Source organism: Homalodisca vitripennis, chromosome 7, assembly GCF_021130785.1.
Source record: "Homalodisca vitripennis isolate AUS2020 chromosome 7, UT_GWSS_2.1, whole genome shotgun sequence".
Lineage (NCBI taxonomy): Eukaryota > Metazoa > Arthropoda > Insecta > Hemiptera > Cicadellidae > Homalodisca > Homalodisca vitripennis.
The window spans coordinates 107,812,422-107,839,339 of NC_060213.1; positions in this window are offsets into that span (position 1 = coordinate 107,812,422).

Sequence of the window (26,918 nt, forward strand, 5' to 3'; positions counted from 1 at the left end):
AAAAGGTTTTACTGTTCAGTTCAGTTAAGAGGCACTTAAAAATCATTAATCGATTTCAGCAGAATTTAAGGTAAAGACCGGAGATTTATTTCTAATCTCATTTAAGCCTCAGCGACAGCTATGCCGGCTTCGAAGTGCACTGATCTTTATTATTATTATTACATTATTGGACCTCCCCGGGATTTGAACCAATGATATCTCGGTTAAAGAGCCGAGACTATAACCATTAGTCTACGGAGGAGAACAGACCGGAGATTTAATGTGATGTGTTTGAAATGTACGGGATTTGAACCCATGATCTCTCGGTTAAAGAGCCGAGACTATAACCATTAGTCTACGGAGGAGTACAGACCGGAGATTTAATGTGATGTGTTTGAAATGTACGGGATTTGAACCCATGATCTCTCGGTTAAAGAGCCGAGACTATAAACATTAGTCTACGGAGGAGTAAAGACCGGAGATTTAATGTGATGTGTTTGAAATGTATTAATTTGAGTTAATTGTGTTTCTGATCTTATTGTGTTGTAAATATACGAACTAATTATTTACCATATTTAACAAAGTATTACATAACCATATTTAACCACAAATATTTTAATGTAGGAATTGATTTCATGTGTCAGTAATTTTGAAATGTTATAAGTATATAATTTTTTATTGTTATTGTATTCTGGCACTGCTTTGAATAGTTTGAGAACTATCATATATATATTTGACACATCGATTGTGTATTGATTAAATATTTCAAAAGAAATGTCACCCATAATTCTATTCTTAATATGTATATATATGTGTAAATTAATATATATATATATATATATATAAATGTAATATATATATAAATATAAATTTATATATATATATATATATTATATATATATATATATATATATATATATATATATATATATATATATAAGGACGCTACAATGTGCAAAGACGATGTATATTGAAATAAGTATGTATATAGAAATATTATGTTTATATTGAATCATATTTGGTTCGTTAAATTCATACCATATAGCATAAGTATAACTATAATGAAAATTAATCAAACGGAGTTTAAGATTAAGCTCAATGTACTTTTGATATATGAAATACTACCTTGATTTGCTAAGTGCATTTTTAAGTAGGATTTAGAGTTTACTCGATCAAACAGTTCACGAAGCAAATATGTTTTTTAACAAAACTTATTTGGAGGTTAAATTAATATGTTTGTAATATTACTTAATTAAAAAGTTTAGGTAAAGTTTCGGTTTAATATCTACTGACCCAAGATGACTACTAGCCACGGATAATTATTTCAAGAATTTAAGTACGTAACAATATTAGAGTTGTGAACCGGAAATTGAAGTTGTGACACAGGCCGAGAAATAAAATCTATACCTATCTAAGATACATAGTTTAAACTGCAACAGAACAACCTAACGATGGGAACTCATTAATAGAAGCAATGCAACTTAGTATTGTTGCAACTTCTAATGATGTGAACTTGGAACTCATCCACAAGAGAATCGCTCAGAAGTTAACAACTAGAAGAGAGGTTTATAGGGTGAACTATTCAACACTCTAGATGGCTTAAACATGTCTTCACATGTAATCTTTAGTTAAACATCTATAAAAACCTAAGTATTAACTTAATATTATTCCCTTTACTCGTAAACAGTTTGAAATTTAATTCATGATTCTAGTAAGTGACAGGGGCTTACAATATAATTAATTTCTGCCACTTTAAATTTTATTTTCAACGATATTTTTGTAATATTCTTTTAAAGTTATTGATTTTCCTCACTTAGCTCATTCTGTATTAATTTAATAGTAAAAGAACCTTTGCAGAACTTAATAAAAAATTCTGGCAACAGAGTGTCTGGTAATTTTCAGATATAGCAAGCGTGTTCCTAATTGAAACAATCCGATAAGATTAAAATGTATAAAGATATAATTTTGGGTAAATACCTTTTCTTTTTTATGTAGCTATTATTTTGTATGGATTCAAGACATTAGGCATATCCTAACAAAATATTTACTAACCGACCATTGTACCATCTCTCATTCTGTCTCTCATGTACTGGTTAATAATGTAAAAGTAATTACACAACACTAATTACTTACCAAAACACCATCCATCGGTATTCTGAGAGAGAATTTATAAGGTGTTATGAAACATGAACGATGTAAAGTGAAGGGATGGAGGGTTGATCTTCAACAAAAGCAGATCGACAACGAATCCTCTATGGATTTATCCGCCGCTAGGAATGTTACCCGACATTTCACCTTCTTTCATCACCGAGGAAAATTATTTTCTCATCAAGAATCTAGAGCTATTAAATTGGGAATATTAAATATTGAACAATTTACCAGCAAATAATATATATATACTAGCAGACCCGACAGACGTTGTCCTGTACACACGTCTTTAATGCGAAAATTTTAAAACTTCGATAATCTGTAACAATCTGGGCTGTTTTGATAAAAATGTCTATTAAAAAGTTATTACAATATCTAACTTCATCACATGTACATTTAATCACACTTCGACCAACCGATAGTGTGTGAGTATAACATGAGTGATGTGAAATATAGAGGATGTTTTAAATGAAAAGTTACTTAATCTGAAGGTAAAAACGTTGAAACAAACGGTTTTATAACAGTATATTTTTTTTCAATTTACAACTTAATTTATCGTAATGCCATTGAATGTACTATATTTTTTGTTAATCCTTCAGGAGTATACACAAAACAAATTAGATGATTTTCCGATAGGGCTGAAGTATAATAAGTGACCTCCATCACAATCGAAATTATTGATATTTCTGAATAGCCTATATAACTACTATCCGAATTAGATTATAGTTATGTAAAGCCTGAAGTATAATAAGCGGCGACCATCACAATCGAATTATTGATATTTCTGAATAGTCTATCTAAACTACCGAATTTCATTATTGTTATTTAAAAATTACAGTAAAGTATCGGAACTGGCCAACAGAATTTAATTTATCTAAAATACTTAATAAGTATTCCGTATAGGGCTAAAGTATAATAAGTGGCCACCATCACAATTAAATTATAGATATTTCTGAATAGCCTATCTAAACTACTAAAATGACGAACTGAATTAGATTATAGTTATTTAAAGGCTGAATTATAATTAGCGGCCAACATCGCAATCAAAATTATTAATATTTCTAATTTAAGCCTGTCTAAGCTACCAAATTTCATTATCTTTATATTTATATTTTCTTGTGTGCGTGTGTATGGAGCTGAACTCCTCCTAAATGAGTGACGATCTTGGAATGTTTTACATTGTATCCAGCAGAATGCGCTACGATCACAGTTTCAAATGTTTTCTATTTTAATTCCAGATTTTCCTGACAGTTTCTGCTGCTATCAAATATGTGTGTTGTTTTGCAACATCGTGTAATTATTTGTGTGAGTGCTAATTGTAATATTACATTGATAGAGATTGAAGATGTTTGGAAAGTATATAAAAAACTATAGTTATATATTGATGTTACTGAACTAATTTTGAAAATTTATTGAACGAAGTGAAGTATATTGCTCGCATAACCTAAGTAGCATACAAATCAAAAAGGTTTTGTAATCTACGTGTGAATAACTATTGTTAACAGTTTGGTCACATACGTTCAAATTAAGTAGCATAATAAATCACATGATTGAATAACTCTTCGTCCTCTTCCACGAGAGACGTGGCATTTTTCTGTAAAAATAAAATTCTGTATAATAGTACACAATGAATATGAGTAACACTTATTGAATATGTAATTTTAATTAAGTAACTTCTAGATAAAAATTTATAACAACGTAGACTACGGTATCTAAAATACTAAATAAGTATTCCCTATAGGTTCTGAAGTACAATAAGTGGCCACCATCACAATCGAATTATTGATATATCTGAATAGCCTATCTAAACTACTAAAATGACGATCCGAATTAGATTATAGTTACTTAAAGGCTGAAGTGCAATAAGCGGTAACCATCTCAATCGAATTATTGATATTTCTGAATAGCCTATCTAAAACTACTAAAATGACGATCCGAATTAGATTATAGTTATTTATAGGCTGAAGTATATATAAGCGGCCACCATCACAATCAACTTATTGATATTTTCTGATTAGTCTATCTAAACTACTGAATTACGTTATAGTTGTTTACAATTACAGTATAGTATCGAAAACTGGCCAACAGAAATTTAATTTATCTAATATACTAAATAAGGTATTCCCTATAGGTCTGAAGTACAAACTACTGAATTCATTATAGTTACTTAAATTACAGAGTATGGTATCAGAACTGGCCCAACAGAATTTAATTCAAAACCAATTCCTACATTATTAACAATAGTTATTGACACATGTGATTCTCTATTAATTTAATATTACAATTAGCACTCACACAATAGTTATAGGATGATACAAAACAACACTCAAATTTGATAGCAGCACAAACTGTCGGGAAAACCTGGAATTAAAATAGAAAAAACTTTTGAAACTGCGATCGTAGCACATTCTGCTGGATCCAATTTAAAACATACCAAGATAAAAAACAATTTATTTATAAACAAAAAATTAACTGATCAATCGCTGCACACTTAATATTTACGAATTTCAGTTAAAAGTGTATTTTAATAAAACTGCCAATTTTTATATCTGGATAACCTCTATTGATATTCCTGATTAGCCTATCTAAACTACCGAATTTCATTATAGTTATTTAAAATTACAGTATAGTATCAGAACTGGCCAACAGAATTTAATTTAAAAACCAATTCCCTACACTATTAACAATAGTTATTCACACATGTGATTTGTATGCTACTTAATTTGAACTTATCTGACCAATTTTGACTGCAGATTAAAAATGTAAATTACAACAAAATTATTTTAAATCCAATTACTTTTAAAACCTTATTATCTAAAATGTTTAACAATAGTTATTCACACATAGGAACACAAACCTTTTGATTTGTATGCTACTTAGGTTATTTGAGGTAATGCGACCAATAATCTCTATTAATGTACAATTATAATTTTAGCACTCACCACAATAATTACACGATTGTTTTATTTTTTATTTTCTTCTTTTTGCCTGTTGGCTTTTATAAACTTATAACGCGGCCACGTAGTACACTTTTTATAACTTCATTCTATTATATTTTAATGTTATTTGCCGTATTTACTTTTGAAACATGAACCTTACAAAACAACACACACACATTGATAGCAGCACAAACTGTCAATTTCAGTTAAAAGCTAAAACTTCCAATTTTATATCTGGATAATCTCTATCCTCCAAAGTGAGTACAGAATATATTGAAAATAAGAAGTGGTGTTATTTTTATATGTTTATGCTTACTCTATGCTTTCATGACTATTATTGATTAAACTGTGTTGTAATATTATAATGTTTACATAAGAACAATTGGTGAAAATTTAAGTTTGCAATCTGCATAAGACTACTGATCAAGCACTTTAAAATAATGTAATCTAAATGTAAACAAATGTTTTCTGCCTCTTTGGTGAACTTCAGCTGAAAATATTCACAACTGTTAAGTATCAGTTCCCTTTGTATTACGTGTCGTAGCGCAGTCTGTCGTATCCATATAAAACACTCCAACATCAACAACAATTTATAATTAAAAATTAATTATATTTGACGACGAATAAATAACTATAATGAAATTCAGTAGTTTGGATAGGCTATTCAGAAATATCAATAATTCGATTGTGATGGAGGCCACTTATTATACTTCAGCCCTATCGGAAAACCATCTAATTTGTTTATGTACATTCCTGAAGGATTAACAAAAAATATTGTACATTCAATAGCATTACGATAAATTAAGTTGTACATTAAAAAATATACTTGTTATAAAATTAGTAATTTAAAATTACAGTATAATATCGGAACTGGCCAACAGAATTTAATTTAAAACCAATTGCTACACTATTAACAATAAGTAGTTATTCACACATGTGATTTGTTTGCTACTTAATTTGAACTTATGTGACCAATTCTGACTGCAGATTAAAAAATGTAAATTACAAACAAATTATTTTAAATCCAATTAGTTTAAAACTTGATTATATAAACTGTTAACAATATTCACACACAGAAACACAACCTTTTTGATTTGTATGCTACTTAGGTTATTTACGGTAGGCCTATGCGATCAATATACTCACTTCAATAAATTTGCAAAATGAGTTTAAATAACTTTAATAAATAACTATAGTTTTTTATGCACTTCAAACATCTTCAATCTCTATTAAATGTATTATAACAATTAGCACTCACACAATAATTACAGAATGTTACAAAACAACGCACAAATTTGATAGCAGCACAAACTGTCGGCTGGAATTAAAATAAGAAAAACATTATGGCTGTGTTGTAATATTATAATGTTTACGTAGAACAATTGGTGAAACTTCATCTTTGCAATCTGCATTACACTACTGATCAAGCACTTTACAAATTTAAAATATGAACTTTCTAAATTTTAAATGTGAACAAATGTTTCTGCCTCTTTGATGAACTTCAGCTGAAAATATTCACAGTTGTTAAGTAACAGTTCACTTTGTATTACGTGTCGTGGCGCAGTCTGGCGGATCCAATGTAAAACACTCCACCATCAACAACAATTTATCATTAAAAAATTTAATTAAATAAACTATTAAAATTGGACCGAATTAATGAATCTAAACCATTCTCGGATCCAACTGAAGACACACAAAAAGTTTCATTTAAAATCGGTCCACCCGTTTAGGAGGAGTTCATTAACATACACACGCACACAAGAAATATATATATATAAAGATATATATATATATATATATATATATATATATATATATATATATATATATATATATATACTATTTCACTTATTGAAATGAAAAACGAAGATTACAAGGCTTCTATATATTTCGTGGGATTTATTACCCACATCTTCAGGAAGCATAATATAAATCATGAAAACAAGAAACAAGAAACACAACAAATAAAATAACCAAAAATGTAAATACGCAACTAAAACATTTAAAAACCCAGCTGATATATCATTAATGGCACAGATGGAAATTTGGAAAAGTTAAAATTATCTTAAATTTAGACCATTTGGGTATTTTTGATTTTAAAAGTAATTGATGTGCTTGTTCCAGATTTTTTTAATTTTAATCTATTTAAAATTGTCTTCATGACAAGGAAGACCTTATTAATTCCTTTAAGGTTATAACATTCTTCAATTTTGTCTTTTTTGTGCTCAGCAGCATGTTTGGCCAATGGCCTTCTCCTTGTCTTTATGGAAAATATCAAATCTGTGCCCCGTTATTCTGACTCTAAGGTGGTTTAGATGTTTGTCCAATGTACTGTTTGTCACAAAATTTACAATTAATTTGGTAAATTACATTCTTAGAGTCACAGTTTACTTTGCCAATGATGGGATAAGTTAAACCTGTTACGTTACTTTTGAATTCCCTAGAGTTTTTCATAATTTTGCAAGAACCGCAACGTGGTTTGTTGCACGGTTCACATCCATTAGTAACGGGTTGGTGTAATTTAGGTAGTTTAGGTTGGACAAGTTTTGTTTTTCAAATTTGGAGGTTTTTCGAAATATTACTCTAGGTGCTTTAGACATAAAAGTTTTGGGTATCAGGGGAGAGGAAAGTAGGACATTATGGGCAATTTTCATAATACTGTTAATTTTGTGTAGTCCAGGAAAAAACTGTGTAATAAACTTTGGTTGTGTTTTATAATTGAAGTTTGCTGGATGTTTTGGTTTGTTTATTTGATTTTTTAAAATTTTGTCTGGGTAATTTAAATGTTTAAAAGTGGTTGCTTAATTTTTTCAATGTAATTTAGGAAAGTCTATATCATTGCTGCCATAGCTTCTTGGCTCGTATAGATAAACTTTTTGGAATAGACTTTTTTATATATATTGGATGGCAACTTGAAAAATTTAGATAGTTCATTGTGTTTTGTTTGTTTTAACATGCAATTTTGTTTTGATGTAGCCTGATTCTAAGAAAATGTCTAAATCTAAAAAAGTTATTATAACATCAGAATAGTTCCATGTAAACTTCAAAGGAGAGAACTCTTGAAGATTCTTCAAAAATTCTTGCAAAGATTCCAGTCCATGATGCCATATGAAAAATATATCATCGATGAAACGTACCCATTTTAATGGTTGAAGATTTTGTGAGGCTAGAAATTTCTTCTCGAATTCGCCCATGAATAGGTTAGCATATGATGGGAGCCATCCTGGTGCCCATAGCTGTACCGAAATTTGTAGATAATTTTTGTCGTTAAATTTAAAATTGTTCATTGTAAGGACGAATTGCATTAAATTAATCAAAAAGTTGGTCGATGGAATAACATTATTTTTTCTAGCGTCTAGAACACTCTCTACAGCCTGCAGACCCTCTTTATGTGGTATGTTTGTGTGTATAGAGAATTTACATCTACTGTTACTAGAATTGAATTTTCAGGAATTGGTTGTTTAACAGTAGTAATTTTTTCAATGAAGTCAGTAGAATTTTTTATATAGGATGGTAATGATTTTTACAAAAGGTTGCAGTTGATCATCAATATAAGCTGAAATTTCTTTCTGTTGGACTCCCATAGCTAGAAACAATAGGTCTACCAGGTGGAGGACGAATGGGTTTATGGATTTTTTGGGAGTGTATAAATAATTGGTGTTCGGGGCCATTTTGGACTTAATAATTCAATATTCTTTGAAGACAAACCTTGATTGGGACCATAATCTTTGAGGTAGTTTTTGATAATTTCGTTAAATTTATCTGTAGGATCTTCCTCCAGAGGCTTGTATGTATTTGTATCAGATAACTGTGTGGTAGCTTCTTCAATGTAATCTTTTAAATTTGAAATAACAATCTTTACTTCCTTTATCAGCCGGGAGAATAATTATATTGCGATTGTTTTTCAGTGATTTAATGGCTCGAATTTCATTTTGGGATAAGTTATTCTTCTTATTTAAAGAGTTCTGAAATTCCGGATTTGACAAATTAGACAATACAATGTTAATAAACTGTTCAATTGGGTGATCTGCAGGGAGAGGGGGAGGTTCCCAATCCGATTTTTGTTTGAACCTATTCAAGCAAGGAAGAATTTCATCATTACAAATGTTTTGTTGTTTGCTGAAGAAAAATTTTAGTCTTAATTTCCCGGGAAAAGGTAAGAGCGTCGTTTATTAGGCTTATTTGATTAAATTTTGGAGTAGGACAAAACGTGAGACCTTTTGAAAGAACTTGAAATTCATCTTTGTTAGGTTTGATAGTCAGATATATTTTCAATGCACGATTCAAGAAGATCACTGGCCATTATTGGTATCTTGTTTGGCTACTTTTTGAATAATGGGGTCTACATTTGTGTTCGGTGATTGTTCAACACAAGAATTTGTTCCATCATATGAGGGTGGTGTAACATTATTAGAATCGTGTCACTGAAGCATTTCCATTTAGTGGGTATTTCCTCACCATTATTTATAGTTTTTCTGCAGATTTTTAACAACTTATTCGAAAGTTTTCAGTTTTTTTAGTCATAAAACTTTGTAGCTTTCGTACTATATTATTAATGTCATTATGAAGAGAATCACTTTCATATTGGGATAATAGACAATCATATATGATTCTTAATTCTTTACCATGGTTTTTCTGCCATGGATTTATATGCTTTCAATACTAATTTAGAAAGTTCAAAACTTGTCTTGATAGCTAAAATTTTAACAGCTTCGATGCATAGCAGGTGGTAGACCAGAGTAAGGAAATTTAGGACTGAGACCTGGAGGGGGTTAGGCCGAAAGACAATAAAGTGCCAATGAACATATCCTTTTATCAACATATATATATAATTGTATAATATCCATAACAAAGTTGTTAAGAATGTTATAGGTCCGTTCAGTTCATGGGGAATATTTGAGGTATTTTTGAATATGCTATAGATACAATATTAATTACTAGTATAGTTGATTAAGCGTAAGTAGTATCGAAAATTATTGGCTGTTTTATTATTTAAAATTGTAGATAAATAATCATATTTGTATTTGTCAATCTCTTACTTAGCTTTGTCAGTTCAAATTAGTAATCTTTATTTACAAGAATCAGTTAAATTAACTTTGGTATGACAGCTCAGGACACCACTTTAAATGTGTTTAACTTATACATTTGAATATTCCTTTTTATTATCAATAAATTACTCCATTGTCATATAAACAGTAATTAAAAAAACGTGAGGGGAATTATAATGCGCTGTGGCTACCCTTTTAAAATATTATCACCTATTTCACATTTCTCTCGCAATAAAATAAATCATCTGGTAATAGAAAGGGTATGACTCCAAACCTGAATTATAATGGAATTTATTTAATTTATTTTGGGAAAATGGGTCAATTAAATTTTGAGATAAAATAACTTTGGAAGCATTCGAACAAATTTGATTCTTAATATTTATTTAATTGTTACTGTTAATACTTTATTTTAAGGCAATAATTATCCTAAAAATAGTGGGGGAAATTTTTTTTACGCAAAAGTTTCTGAAATATTAGTTTGCACATGAAAGACTATATTATAAATCCAGAAATACCCGTTAATACTTTCCGTAGAAAACATTACATTAAAATGACTGTTATAACACCCTTAATAAGTATTAAGACATAATTTGGTGTATTTAAATTTAAATTAGTACAAACAGATGTTGTATTGTTCAAGAAATACATATTAATAAAACATATTTTTAAAAGGAGTAATTTTAGAACATGCCTGAACATTAATAAATACTAGAATTTTAATTTTCCTTTTTTTAAGTAATATTAGATTTATCTTGCTTAAAACATGCTTCATGGTAAATAACTCATGGAGCACAAGAAGTAATACCATTCTCACTATACAGTAAAACTTAAAAAAAATCCCACCTAAATGTACCAGAATTTTATATTTATTGCCTGTGAAGTGCACAGAAATAAATATTTGACTTACAATATAAGCTCTAAACAATAATGTTTTGAATTAGACTGTATTTTTGTTAGAGATTTTTACCATTCATGTGTACATATAGCCAGTACAGATCGAGTTATGTGTGATCAAGATGAAAACGATAGGTTTGGAGACTGCTGAAATGTTTTCACAGCTGATTTGTTTCAAGTTGTTGGAACAGCTGTTCTAGTGACGTCATTTCCTACTCTCTGTCTCTAAATGGCAACTGCAGCTCTCCATTCATATCTGCCACTTGTTTGTGTTGGCTGTGTTCGTCTCTCTATTTAGTATAGACGTGCGTATTTGGATCCGCGGGTTGTAGTTATTTTCTGAATCAAAACAACATACAATAACAATTGTTTGAGGATAAGATAAAGCTTTGGTAAGATGAAAAATTTATCCGTTTTGAATGAATATTGATATTACATCATATACATTAATTATCAAAGAAATTCGTAATTTAAATATTAAAAATGAGTAGATAATCAAGTAAGAGTAAAAATATTACCTTTCAGATATGATTTGATTTTTTTCGTAGATAACCATGGATAAAAAAAATTAATTTAAGGTAGTCAAGGCAAAATACTTTAATAGGTACGATATATATACTAAATTTTAACACCTAATATACTTCTCAGAATAATTATATAGTTTATATGAATAAAAAATACTTATATAAAGGAATATATACATATATGCAATTCAAGCTAGGGTCGGAATATTCAAAATAGTATCTGAATACTTAACAGTATACTCAGGCCCAACAGACTGAAACCTACAAACTGAATTCTTTAATGAAACGTTTATTTTACATTTTTAAATAATTCATGAATTGAAATATTATTGAAAATACAGTATCAATATATTATGTTTGCTTTAGTAGCAACACTACATTGAGCGTAACAGTAAATCCTATCCATATCTTTTTATTAGGTAACATTTTACCTCGACATTATATATGTATATAAAATTATTTTAGACACTACTACTACTGTTTTAGCGTGTATTTTGACAATACGAGTTATTGTATCTAGTAAAACCGTCCGACAGTCGTGTTGAAATGAAATTATATACAGACTTAAACTATTAAAAAATAAACACGTTTAAGATATTTTCTGCAAATAAAAACGTTGAATAGTGTATTTGGAACAGTAGCGTTGTCAATAACACTAAGTACTCGTATTTCAGAATATTTAAAAATACAAATTAGCTTTCGATAGTATTTTGAAGTGTACAGATTTGTCGCAAATTTTCATGTAAAGCATGTGAAAAATATAGTTCCAAGATGTATAATTTTATCTTTAATTATTACTAATAGTTACTCGCAGCATTGTATGCTGTTTGTTTTTGAAAAACTGGAACACCATGACCGTATTTTTAATGGTTTTCCAAGGACTCTAGAGGTAGGTGAGGGCTCTAAATTTAAAGAGCGGTTTTTTGGTACCTGCAGTTGGAGAATGAAAAAATACCTCAGATATTGGGTCAATTTCTATGCATTTCGCAGAACATTGTGACAATGATGATTACAACACAATTTTTAAAATTTACAAACACTGTACGTTGTTGCCATTTATACTTAATTATATTTTTATATAATTAATTAGTTATTGCAAACTCATTCCATAAACTAATTTTGCGAAATATATTCGTTGTTTTGTCACGTGCGTGAAAGTCACTGAACTTTTACTGTTGTTTTATCTCCAGCTGTAAAGACACACAACACCCCGGGGGTCTTGTGTCGATACACACATCACAGGACAGCCTTCCTACACAACTCATCACAATCTATGAAAATAAGGGTGATGGCATTTATTTAAAACAACTGGGATTTTCTGGTAATTTTTGACATTTTTCTGATTTAAATGTCTTAATCATTACAGAAAAATTATTACACTGTGTGAAAACAAATTTCTTTAAAAAATAAGTGTAATCATATTGATAAACATGCTAAATTTCGCTTCATTGGCTGTGCGTTAGCGAAGCCTGTTACTTGAGGGGCTAGAAAAAAGTAATTTCCATCAGTCTGTTTCCACGATATGTATAACAAGAACTGACTGACTGTACACTGAAAATTGTGTATGGCATCACTAGAGAATATATTTATTACATTTTACCAACGATAAAATAGTGGAATAAATATAGTTTTAAAATAATCAGTACAAGCATTTGAGATTTTAACATGTATCACTTTTAATTATATAACCATAATTTATAAAACGCAGATTTAGACTTCAGTGATTACGTAAGTACTAGTTTACCTTATATAAATTCCTAAAACTTAAGAATGTCAGAATTTGACTCCAAATACTCCCTTTAAAGCCGTCGACAAGAACTATGCTAGATAACATTTCGCTGGACTGTTCTTTTGAACTAATGCACCAGTTCAAGCTCTAAATGATCTAAATTATTTAAAAACTTTTGTTATAAGTTGAAATACTGATATAAAACCCTTCAGAGGTATCTTTTGACAGAAGTAGGCTTCTCTGATCAGTGTTATATTTTTATATAAATTTTATATATATTCTTGATCAGAAAATAAAACATACTAAGAAAGTACATTTCAATGGTCATACCTTTAAAGCTTTCGATGTAATTAATTGATCGAGGCAACGAGAAAAACTCAAAATTAGCGTTGGAAGTATAATGTATTTAAAACAAGAGTGGTCACAAACGTGCAACGCTTCTAAATTGCGTGCAAAGCAGCGGGTAACTGTTACCAGTACATATATAAGAGACAATGTAGTCTAATTTTTATCATTCATTTATAGACTGTTATAAAACCTATCTAAGTTGATTTTGGACAAAAGTAGGTTTCTAAGAGCTGTATACAAAGCTCGTTCTGACTTTAAAAGACACTTCTGTCCGATTAAATAATCAAATGACAATTACTGTAATTGAAACTATGAGTTGCGGCAATCACAATCGAAAAGTCCTTAGGACAGACATACAGGCAGACTGGCACTCAGAAATAAAGAAATTATATAGCCTCAGGAAGACAACGAAACCAATAGCATAGTGTACTGAATGATAGAGTTCCATAACGCTCAGTGAAATGTCATGGATAGGCATGCATCGTCTTCAAACTGATTCATAGCAACGTAAAAATGGAGTTTTATGTAAAATTTAATGCCTTATATGACATCATTCTCGAGATATCCTGTGGATAGTTAGGCTTTTTAAAGTCTCAGTCACATTTCCTCCATCAAACATGTCGTTCCATATGCAGAAGTGACACTACACACAACATTTCGAGACCATAGCTCAATTTATTCTTGAGATATCCTGTGGATAGTTAGGCTTTGTAAAGTCTCAGCCACAATTCCTCCATAAAACATGTCGTTCCATATGTAGAAGTTACGCTACAATCACCATTTCGAGACCATAGCTCAATTTATTCTTGAGATATCCTGTGGATAGTTAGGCTTTGTAAAGTCTCAGCCACATTTCCTCCATAAAACATGTCGTTCCATATGTAGAAGTTACGCTACACTCACCATTTCGAGACCATAGCTCAATTTATTCTTGAGATATACTGTGGATAGTTAGGCTTTGTAAAGTCTCAGCCACATTTCCTCCATAAAACATGTCGTTCCATATGTAGAAGTTACGCTACACTCACCATTTCGAGACCATAGCTCAATTTATTCTTGAGATATCCTGTGGATAGTTAGGCTTTGTAAGGGCTCAGCCACGTTTTCCTCCATAAAACATGTCGTTCCATATGTAGAAGTTACGCTACACTCACCATTTCGAGACCATAGCTCAATTTATTCTTGAGATATCCTGTGGATAGTTAGGCTTTGTAAAGTCTTAGCCACATTTCCTCCATAAAACATGTCGTTCCATATGTAGAAGTTACGCTACACTCACCATTTCGAGACCATAGCTCAATTTATTCTTGAGATATCCTGTGGATAATTAGGCTTTGTAAGGGCTCAGCCACGTTTCCTCCATAAAACATGTCGTTCCATATGTAGAAGACACTGCACACAACTTTTCGAGACCATAGCTCAATTTATTCTTGAGATATGCAAATTAAAAAGAACACACAGAAGAGCAATTTAGCCAGAAGAATTGTGAATGGCCAAAATAGCATTCAAAATTTCAATTGAAATGTTATTGCCCATTTCATTCTCGAGATAGATTCCATCCGGAGTTATAAGATTTGTTAACGAACGCTCAGCCAAATCCCGGAGCGACGTATACTATCATGTAACTTGTTGTTTTCTTATAGGAGAATAGAAATGAAGCTTTATGCAAAATTTTAAGTCTTTAGTGATAATCACAAGATAATTGGGCCCTCAGACTGAAATGAACTGTTTCCAGCCCCTCAAGGTATAGGCTTCACTGGTGTCGACCAAATATGCCGCAAATTTAAAGTACCATACTAATTAGTAAGTGTAACAATTAAAATATTTCTAGTAAAATTATTATCTTGGTGAATACAAATGCTGATTAGTATCTTAATATATACTTAAATGTACAAAGTACTGAATTTTTCTTTCAAAATACTCCTTTGGATTTTCTTTAATAGCACCAATCAAAGAAAACTACAACCAATACTCTGTTATAATGACTAAAACGCTGTTATAATATAATAAAGCTGATTAGTTTAAATGTTATTGCAACCTTTAACAGGAGTGCCGGATTCTTGTACAATGTATATCCAGCTGGTGAAAGAGAATTATTAAACAAAGGTTTTAACATCAAGAAAACAAAACAATGTACTGCTCCACATTGATATTCTTCTGAAATACTATGTAACGATTCTGATGTCACAATTTCCTCTTTAGCATACAAAATTTCAATACCTTTTGATATTTTTACGTTTATATTATACGAAAGAAAATTGTTGTTATTTTATAATATAAGAGTTTGTACATTTATTAAAAAATTAGCCTAAACTTTTGCATCATTAATTTAAGTTTATTTTACATCAAGCACCAAGGGATATAGATTATAGAAAATTAATAATATTGAATAATACTAATAATTATGAAATACAGTAAAAATAATAACAACCTAACAATTATGAACTCCTATTTCCTAAATTACTATTCTATCATAACCGGTAACCAAACCTGTCAACTACAGGTCTGCTAGATTAGATCAAAGGGTATACAAAAGGGGCAAATCTATCTTAATATCCAAATTGACATCATATTTATTATTTTCATACAATTAACTAAAAATAATATATTTTTGTAAGTGTTTTGGACAGTTGAAACTAGATATTTAAAAATGTTCAATAATTAAAAAGTTATTTTAATAACGTAAAGTAATTAATGTGCAGTAAAAATTATTTAATAGAAATTACTTAATATGTAACTGTAATGAAATAAAAGTAATTGTAGCTTTGTACACACTTCAAAATTTTGAGGCCCATACTATAATTACACTATAAATACCATCGGATATACCCATGTTGTAAAATTACTACACTGAATAAAACGAGAGCTTTTCTGGACGTCATAAAAGAAGTCATAAGATATTATGACCGGAAAAGGTATATAACCTCATATTCTGTACACCAGAGAGAGGTAAGATGTGTGTCCGTAAAGATCTAATAGCTTATTGAAGACTGCATGGAATGTAATAGAAAGTTAACACTTTTTCCACATAATATGTCACATTAAAAAATTGAATATAATCGTAAAGGACTAAGTATTATTTACTTCTGATGTTTAAGGAACCTGAGATTGTAGATTTGTAACCAAAATTATGATTTACTCATATGCGAACATGTGCTGGAATTTCCATTGTAGGTTATGATTTGCGCTAGTGATTTGCGGAAAATGCTATATTAAAGGAAGTTTTAAGTTAATATAATATTCCAAGATCATTTTAAGACGTAGTAGGGACTTTCAGGATTTAATAGTTAAAGTTTGTTTTTGTTGACGGAGGGTTTGAATGGATAATAGGATTTAGGGCATTTGCCATCGTTATATGTTACAAAATGTATAACACAACGTTTCGAGGATAGAAATCAACCCTCTTTGTCAGGTACGTAGACAATTACAAAATGTACATGTAGTTTAAAGTTACAAGGATTTGGTTGTTGACTATTTGTTTAAAGTTCGTTTTTGACGGATGAAGAATTACTAAGGCAACAAGGTTTTTGCAGTGGTTGGTGCATTAAAAGTAACGTCGGTTGTTAGAGGCAGGTTATTGTGTGCAGACCTATCGTGACCTGCGTTCTTTAATTTAATTTTGAAAAATAATATTTATTTTATTAAGTGCAAGAGACAATGTGCTTGGAGTTAACACTGAACATATTTATTGTGATTCTTTATTTATGCATATTTCAATGCTTTGGTATGATTTGTTCATTTTAAAGTATATCTTAGTTATTTATTATATATTTATCCACATGAGAAACAAATCAAACTGCAAGTCTCAAATAATGTTCCTGAATTCTTTGACCCCTGAGCCATGGCAAACATTTTATAATACAGATGTAAGAAAGGTAATAGCTTAAGATTTAAAAAATTTGTAAACTAAAAGATTAGTCAAGTATTTAACAAATTTACGGTTTTAATAAGGACGACTTTTTTATTTTATTGTTTTTATAAAAAGTAACCGACAGGATTTTTAATGCATACTGCACTTTAATATTCCTACTGAAAATCTATACACATAAAGCCATGTAATACTGACTGACTCATCACAAAATGTAGAAAACCACAGAACGTATTTACAAGAAACGTTGTATAAATGTTCGTTTAACCATTTAGATGATAGTTAGAAACGGCTTTTTTATTTTCTATATTTATATCTGTTTATTTATAGTTTTCATGTTTTCATAAGCGACGATTTAAAGTAATCGTGGAAACCACTGCAATCTTTCACGGGAACCTAAAACTTTGTATTGTACACCGAGTCTTGAAATATTACTTAGAAAACAAGTTGTTATCCATGCAATAATGTTGAAGATTGCAAATCTTATTTATTTACAATTATTAAAATTATTAAGGTGCTTTTAGACATTTTAGACACCGTATATATATATATATATATATATATATATATATATATATATATATATATATATATATATATATATATATATATATACACACATACCGATGTAGGTTATAGACTTTTAAAAAAGGTCATTATATAAAAAATTGTGAATGGTTATGTATAGATTTACTTAAGGAATTGGGATAAATTTATGACAACATATTATTTAGCAGTGCAAGATGAGTTCATTGGTTTTGGGTTAGTAAAACTAGCAGGTTTAGAATTACTAAATACATGAAGAAAGGTATTTTTACCAAGGTATTTCTGTTACATACATGACACGAGAAAGCCATATTTCCCGGTTTATATTTAGCTCGCATGTTGCTAACGTCACTTGCTCATCACGGGCTGTGTATTACAGGGCAGCTGGTCAACAAGCTGTGATGTTTCTTTTCAAACTACTGCATGTACGGACGGGTGCAATCTAAATTATATGTTTGTTCTGGTGTTTTACTTCGTATAATTTATTCATGATTTGGTGGTTTACTGTTGGGTTTCATTAAGTGTATAAACATAATAACTCTTATAAAGTCAAGAAATAAGCCAGAAAATAGCAGATAGACCTAGAAAATATTACGTATAAATTAAACAACATTAAATACAAATTTCTTAATTTAATTGTTATTTTATAACCACAGATACTGGGAGATTGTTTCAAAATTTTAGAAACTTCCACACTCCAGAGGAGCTTCTGGAAACTGAATACTCCAACAGGATACAAGGAGCTGCTAAATATCAGAAACACTCATAGATCGGTGACCTTTAAGACCATAGGTTACTAAAAGTCTTCCACATCCTGAGTGACTGTGTGGGGGATGAATACTCCAACAGGATACAAGGAGCTGCTAAATATCAGAAACACTCATAGATCGGTGACCTTTAAGACCATAGGTTACTAAAAGTCTTCCACATCCTGAGTGACTGTGTGGGGGATGAATACTCCAACAGGATACAAGGAGCTGCTAAATATCAGGAACATTCATAGATCGGTGACCTTTAAGACCATAGGTTACTAAAAAAGTCTTGCATATCCTGAGTGACTGTGTGGGGGGATGAATACTCCAACAGGATACAAGGAGCTGCTAAATATCAGAAACATTCATAGATCGGTGACCTTTAAGACCATAGGTTACTAAAAGTCTTCCACATCCTGAGTGACTGTGTGGGGGATGAATACTCCAACAGGATACAAGGAGCTGCTAAATATCAGGAACATTCATAGATCGGTGACCTTTAAGACCATAGGTTACTAAAAGTCTTCCACATCCTGAGTGACTGTGTGGGGGATGAATACTCCAACAGGATACAAGGAGCTGCTAAATATCAGGAACATTCATAGATCGGTGACCTTTAAGACCATAGGTTACTAAAAGTCTTGCATATCCTGAGTGACTGTGTGGGGGATGAATACTAGTACAGGATACTAGGAGCTGCCAAATGGCAAGGAGAGTCATGGTTTGAAGACTCTAAAGGCCATAAGTTACCAGAAGCTTTCGAATTCTCTGAGTGAATATAGAAAGTACAAGATTCCTGAAATTTACAGTTTACAGTGGCTGAAACTATACAAAAGTCAAAAAGGCTTAGTTTTTACCCCGATGCCCGAACCTCCTATGAAATCAGAATCAAATTACGATACCTAAGTAGTTTGTAGTACACATTAAATGATAACGTATTATTTCTTCTAGCTATTAAAAATTTATTCTAAGTACGCCTTAAAAGAACGTTTAAAAATATTACTTGAATAACATTAGTTCTTTAAATGTATAGTGCATTATAAAAATAATAAACTATATTTTATAAAAGTTGAGTTATAATAGAATATTTTACAGATGTAATTATTATTTAAACCACACCCTTCTTCTTCTTACATTTGACAAAATAAGCAAACCATCCCATTTGTTTGATATAACTTATTATATTTTTACCGTTAGTTAGTTAGATTTTATATAATGTAACATTTCACAACCTAGTTAGCCAGTACAATTTAAGATTATTTTTTTCATCCAATGTTCCGGAACTAAATTATCGGCGGAGTAACTACCTAATTGGCACGCCTATGAATATTTTATTCTAACCTTTGTAGCAGCCCAACTACGTGACCGATCTGACCTCGCGCGCCTTGTCCGTAAGTAAAATTGATCTTTCCGTATTATTAAATTAGCCCTTTGATGCCAAACATATAAAAATGAATGTAACGTAAAGTAAAGTTGTAAATAGTAAAGTAACTTACCCTTGAAGATCTTTTATTTGCTTGATTGAAATAGATACAAGTTGTGCCGTCGTCCTTCTGACGAGCACGTTGTTGTAATAAGTTTTTGTATCATTAAATGGCTAATACCGTCGCGAATTTGTTTTAGGCGAGCTCACGTATCTCACGTATTGTTTGAGTAGATGGCTACTAGTTTCATAACTTCTACTCCTATTCTAGTAATTACCAACTAGAAATAACTCTTCTTAGATTACAGCTTCAATGTCTCGTGCCAAGACGCCGACACCCGGGTTGTGAGTATACACATTGCGAAGGGAAGTAAAATCTTAATGTTTTATAAAGTAAAACATCGTAGGCATAATTCCATAGAACATTGGATATTTTAGGCCCACCTATCAGATATACATTTTTAGTTCTTGTACTCTAATTGGCAGCAACATGGTAAGGTGGAAATTTAATTTACCAACTAAAAGTGGTGCTTGTAAGTTTCGCTGATTAAATTGAACTTATAAGTAAACTTTGCAATTCGAGTATTTATTACTACGACCTCAAAAGTCACCACCCCCATGTGTTATCGTCATTCGGTACACATACTGATTGCGCGAATCTGCTATTGATGTGCCTACTCTGCCATAAATTGGGTGAAACTGAGTGAAAACGCCACAATGCCTGCCATTAAAATAGATTATTTATCTAAAGATGAGTTAGTATTTGAACTGATATCTAGAGGTGTTAAATTAAATAGTGAGTGACAGTACTGTAAATGAACTTAGAAAGTCCTTAAGACAGTGTTTGAGAAACAATATTTTACCTACTGCAAGTAGCCTATTAAAGATAGACCACAATCAGGAAGTACAACTTCTCAGTGAAAAAGTGATTTTATTAGAACATGGGTGCAGTGAATTGAACAGTGATAGTTCACCTTTAGAAATCACCAAATTTCAAGAAAAATGTAAACATTTAATAAACCGTTTATTTTTAGACAACCAGCTAGAACTAACTACTGTACATAGTGAAAATTTATCAGCTTTAAAGTGTAGGCTATTAAATGTTGAAAAAAAGTTAGCTAAAAACAGCTTAAAGTGTTAGAAGCCAATTTAAATGAATCATTAGAACAAGATGAGGCTATGGAACAGGCAGTTAAAGAACAAATAGGCCCTACTTCTCTACAACCACCAACAATATCGCAGCCTACTGCCAGTAACCAACTTTGCCTTTAATCCTATTTATAATGCAAACAATAATTGTATTAGTCAACCTATGTCTACTTTAAATATGTTTAATAAGTTAAACAACCCTGTAGAACGTTATTTACAAAATTTTACAGTAAAAAATGGTTTAGTAGTACCTGAGCTTATAAACTTTTTGAAAACTTTGTTAAAACTAAAATGTGAAACTAGCCTATCAGATAATGAAATTTTAGCATTGTTACCCTGTTATGCAAAAGGTCCACTTTTAGCCAAAATAATAGTCTACAGTGTAAGTCTGTCATGCCAAATGTCAACTATCTACACAGGGAATTAATTAGTGCTTTTATCCCTGTAGGCCTAATTGAAAGACTTAGACAAGATTTAGTTTATAGGCCACAAAGGTTTGATGAGCCACTGTTTGAATACATCTATGATATCAAAGAGCTCAGTCAAGTTTATTGTGTAAAATAATTGAACAGGACTTGGTAACTTGTATAAAAAGAAATATTAAGCCTACAGATAGAAATAAGTTAATTTTTGAAAACAATTCCATTTGTTTTATAGATTTGGAAAAATTGTGTATAGATAGTAACAACATAACCTATAATGATAACGTAAGGGACAATTTAAGTAGGACATATATTATCAACATGTATCCACCACATTTTGAACCTAGAAATAGTAGACCTACTGTAAAAAACCCAAAGTTATGTTTCAATTGTAATAGGCCTGGTCATTTGGCAAAAAATTGTTTTAGGAAGCCAAAAAACTAGTTGGTAGGGGAGTGGTATTACACACAACACCTAAAAATATCCCTACCTGGTTTCATAAGTCTAAGAATGCAAATTTTATAAATAGTAATACAATAAGAAAAGAAAAATGCTATTTTATGAGAGTCTATGCTAAGGTAATAAAAAATTGGAGTAAATTAAACTATAGAAAACCTAATTTAAGACTAAATGTTAAACAGTGTAACAATATGCCAATTGAAGCTATAGTGGGTAAAAATATAAAAACAAACTGCTTATTAGACGCTGGTGCTACAAGAGATATAATTAGTAAAGAATTTTATGATAGCCTATTGTTGAATAAAAATGTTTCTAAATTAATGAAGTCAGATGATAGAATGTTTGCTGCAAATAACACTGAAATAAAATGTTTTGGTTACTGTTATGCTAAGATAAAAATTTCTAAATTTTGTTGGAAAATAAAACTTATTGTATTGGATAATTTAAAAGGGACATTGTATTAGGAAACCCATTTATAACTAATAGTAAACTAATTTTAGATCTTGATGGAGATTCATGTTATTTTAAATTTAATTGTAATGAGAAAGTAACTGTTGTCAGACAACAGCCTTTTGAACATGAATTAAACAACGTTGATGTAAAAATAGGGTGCACTAGAGCTGAGGCTGGGATACAAAACCTTATAAACTCCAAAATTAGGAGAGGCTCTAGATTTGGAAGTTAAATTAATTCTAAATGACCCCACACCTGTAAATATTAGGCCTTATTTAATGAGCCCTCCCACTGTAAATAAGATGAAAACAATAATACAGGATTGGTTTGACCAAGAAATAATTGAAACTAGTACTTCAGCCTACTCCAGTCCAGCCTTTTTAACCAAAAAGGACAGACTTGTAGTCAATTACACAGAATTAAATAAAAAGTTACAGAAAATTGATTTTCCCATTGGTGATTTAAATAAAAATTATCAACATCTTAGTGGAGCTAAATATTTTTCAGTAATAGATTTAAGAAAAAGTTTTTTACAATGTCCATTATCACCTGATAGCCAAGCTCTTACCTCATTTAGTACTATATTTGGTAAATATAAATTTAAACGAGTCCCCTTTGGTTTACATGTTGGTAGTGCTGTATTGTCCGCCTATCTTCACAAAGTCCTAGACAATATAAAATTTAAATATGTGATAAATTTTTGTGATGATATCTTAGTTTACAGTAAAGACCTTAATTCGCATTTAGTACATGTCAGAGAAATTGTAAATAGACTAAGCAAACATGGCTTAACGGCAAACCTAGAGAAAGCAAAGTTTTGTTTTGAGGAAATCTCCTTTTTGGGGAATTTATTAAAAAATAATACAGTTACTATAGATCCCGAGCGAACAAGGAGTATAAGAGAATTTATGCCACCTAAGAACGCCAAACAAGTTTCACAGTTTTTAGGTATTACCAATTCCTTTTCTAAATCTATTAAAAATTATGCCGAATTATGTAATCCTTTAAATCGTTTAAGAAGGAAAAACACTAAATTTATTTGGACAAGAGAATATCAAGATTCATTTTTAAAGTTAAAAGAAGCTATAATGAATCCAGCTGTACTCCAGTTAGCCGATTTTTCAGAACAATTTTTAGTAATGACAGATGCTAGTGGAATAGCCGCAGGTGGTTGTTTATTACAGGAAAACGACCAAAATGAATTAATGCCGATAGCCTATTACTCTAGGAAGTTTACTGATGCCGAATTAAAATATAATGTTTATGAAAAAGAAGCTTTAAGTGCACTAATTTACATAGAAAAATGGCATGAATTTTTAGAAGTTAAAACCTTTAAATTAATTACAGATAACCAAGCTTTATCCTATGTCCTCAATCACAAAAGAAAGGTAGGAAGACTTGCCCGATGGATCGAGAGGATTTTGAATTTACCAATTGAAATTGAATTTAAAAGTTGAACCGATAATGCGCTAGCAGACGCCCTATCGCGTATGTTTGAAAGCGAGTCAACGGGAACAGCTGATCCGAGGCCCAGTGACCACCTGAACGTTCCAGACCGGAGTAAAAATAGCTTATCAATTTCCTTCTGCCATTCAAACTCCTCCCGAAGGCAAAAATGTAAACGAACATCTAATGTAAAGCCTAAAATACAGATTAATGAAAAATGTAATAACAAGGATAATTTGTGGTTGTTAATAAATGATTTGCCATTAGTATTTAAGGACTTAGAGAAATATCAACTTCAAGATAAAGAAACTCAGCAAATCATTCAATCTGTAAAAAGTAATAGTAATAATTTATGTTATTTTATAAAAAACAATTTACTTATGTACAAAAGGAATGTAAAAAGTAAGAGTAAGATATTTTTGCATGTACAGTTAATTGACTTAGTATATGAATTCTTTCACAGTTCTTTAATAGGAGGTCATTTAGGCATTGCTAGAACGCAAAGAAAAATTAACCAGTGTTTTTATAGACCTGATTTAAACGAAATTATAAAGGCAAAATTAAATGAATGTAATGTTTGTAAAATGAGCAAAGTGTGCCAAAGAAAATATGAAGGTGAATTAGTGTCAGTACCATTTAAGAACAATATGGATGGTTTATTCATAGATCTTTTGGGTCCCTTAGTGAGAACTAGAAACAGTAATGTATATTTACTTGTAGTTGTAGATGCCGCTAGTAAATTTCTATGGCTCATCCCTTGAGGGAATTTAAGAGTGCTGAAATATGTAATAAATTAGACCGCATTATTTTTAACAACTTTTCTGTACCTAAAATGATAGTGTCAGACAATGCCGCATATTTTACATCACTGTATTTTAAGAAAATCTTATTTAGGAATTTTATTGAACATCGTAGACTAGCGCCTTACAGGGCTAATGGAAATCAATCAGAAAGGCACATTAGAAACATATCTACATTATTACGTAGTTTCTATCACAACTGTCATAGTAATTGGGATAATGACCTAGGCTATATACAATTAAGTTTAAACACCGCCTACAATGAAAGCACAGGTTTTGCTGCCTTTGATTTAATGTTTAATCATTCCTGTAATAATGCTTTATCTAATTTATGGAAGCTAAATGATTTAATTGGTGAAAATTTATCCAAGGAAACTATTGTAAACAATTTAAAGAGAGCTGTTGTGAATGTAAAAAGAAGCATAGCACATAATAGCAATAGACAAAAGTACTCCGAGCAAAATGTAAAACATCCCTTTAAGTTGCATTCCTTAGTATGGATTAGAACCCACTATCTAAGCAATAAAGTAGAAAAGTTTTGTGCAAAATTAGCACCAAAATATGTAGGAATTTATAGAATTTTTTATTTTTTAAGCCACGTAACTTGTATTGTACAACATACTGAACATTTTTTGAATGTAAAAAGATTCATATTGTGGATTTAAAGTTAAATTAAGACATGTTCTGTATAAAAAACCGTTGTAGCATCCCTAGCTTAATAAACCACTTGCTGCCAAATTTAAAAGATTAAATAAAATCCTGGAAGTTAATTGTTTGGTGGATTCTAAACGAATGTTTGAATTGAAATAAAATGTAAAAAAACGAATTTGTAATAATAGACTTTGTATAAAGAAATGAGACAGAGTTAATCCTGCCTGTTTATAATAAAGAAAACAAATATGAAAAAATTTTGTCTGTTTTTTGTATGTATGTCGAAATACTGAAGTTTTAATTTTTGTATATATTTGAAGTGCTATAATTCATGTAGATGTAAGATATATATGATATTGTATGTAAATATATATTAAGAGTAATGTAGTATTAATAAGAAATATGAGTCCTAGCTTCTCGTGAGGGGACGTTTCATTCCATCCGAATTCGATCAACATTGATAACTTGTCCGCAAGTCTCAGGGTATTTAACGACAAAACACCATACACAAAATACTGGTATGAATGCAAAAAAATTAATTAATTCTTGTTATTAATTTAATTTCTGGTGTTTTTAAGTTTACCAACTTCATTTATTTGTTCTAAAAGTTAAATTAGGAAGAGAGTCAAAATTGAAAATATAAAAGAATCATGATTTTTATTTCATGAAATAATCTGTAAACAAGTCAAAACATAGTTCAGAATTAATTACAGTTTTAGATAAATAGATATTACTTTGATGGAGGGCAAACAATAAAAAAGAGTAATAAAGGTTTTTGTAAAAGGAAGTAAAGCCAAACCAAAGCTAATGCATATTTACAATTATGAAATAACAGCAATGAAATTATTTTGTCAAATTAAAAAATAATAGGTGTATGTACAGTTGGAGGAATTTAGCTGTGCTCGTGCAGCCCTAATACTACTACCCTTTCAAAAAACGAACGCTATCTGTGTGGCGGGTTGCGTTTACGTGCTAGCCGCTGAGATGAAGGCGCAAGTATCTCTTAACGACTTTACGTTATTTTCAAAAACACGTTAAAAAAAATATAACAACTGAAAAACAATGATAAGTCCTATTATTGTTATTATTTGGTATTCTCTTATTATTTAATTTACAATCACTTCAATAATATTTAATTAATTTTTCAAATGCTAGAATATAATAACAAATGTTACTTACAATGATTGTTTTTCCATTGGAGTTCTTCAATTCCACTCAAGTTGTCCTCCTCTTCTGGGTCACTGTCACTGCTGTCTGTATCCGAACCAACTGATATAATAAGGGATTCTATAATATTTCAATCTGGGGTTCTGCGGCTGCATAGTCCCTTTTGATTTTCT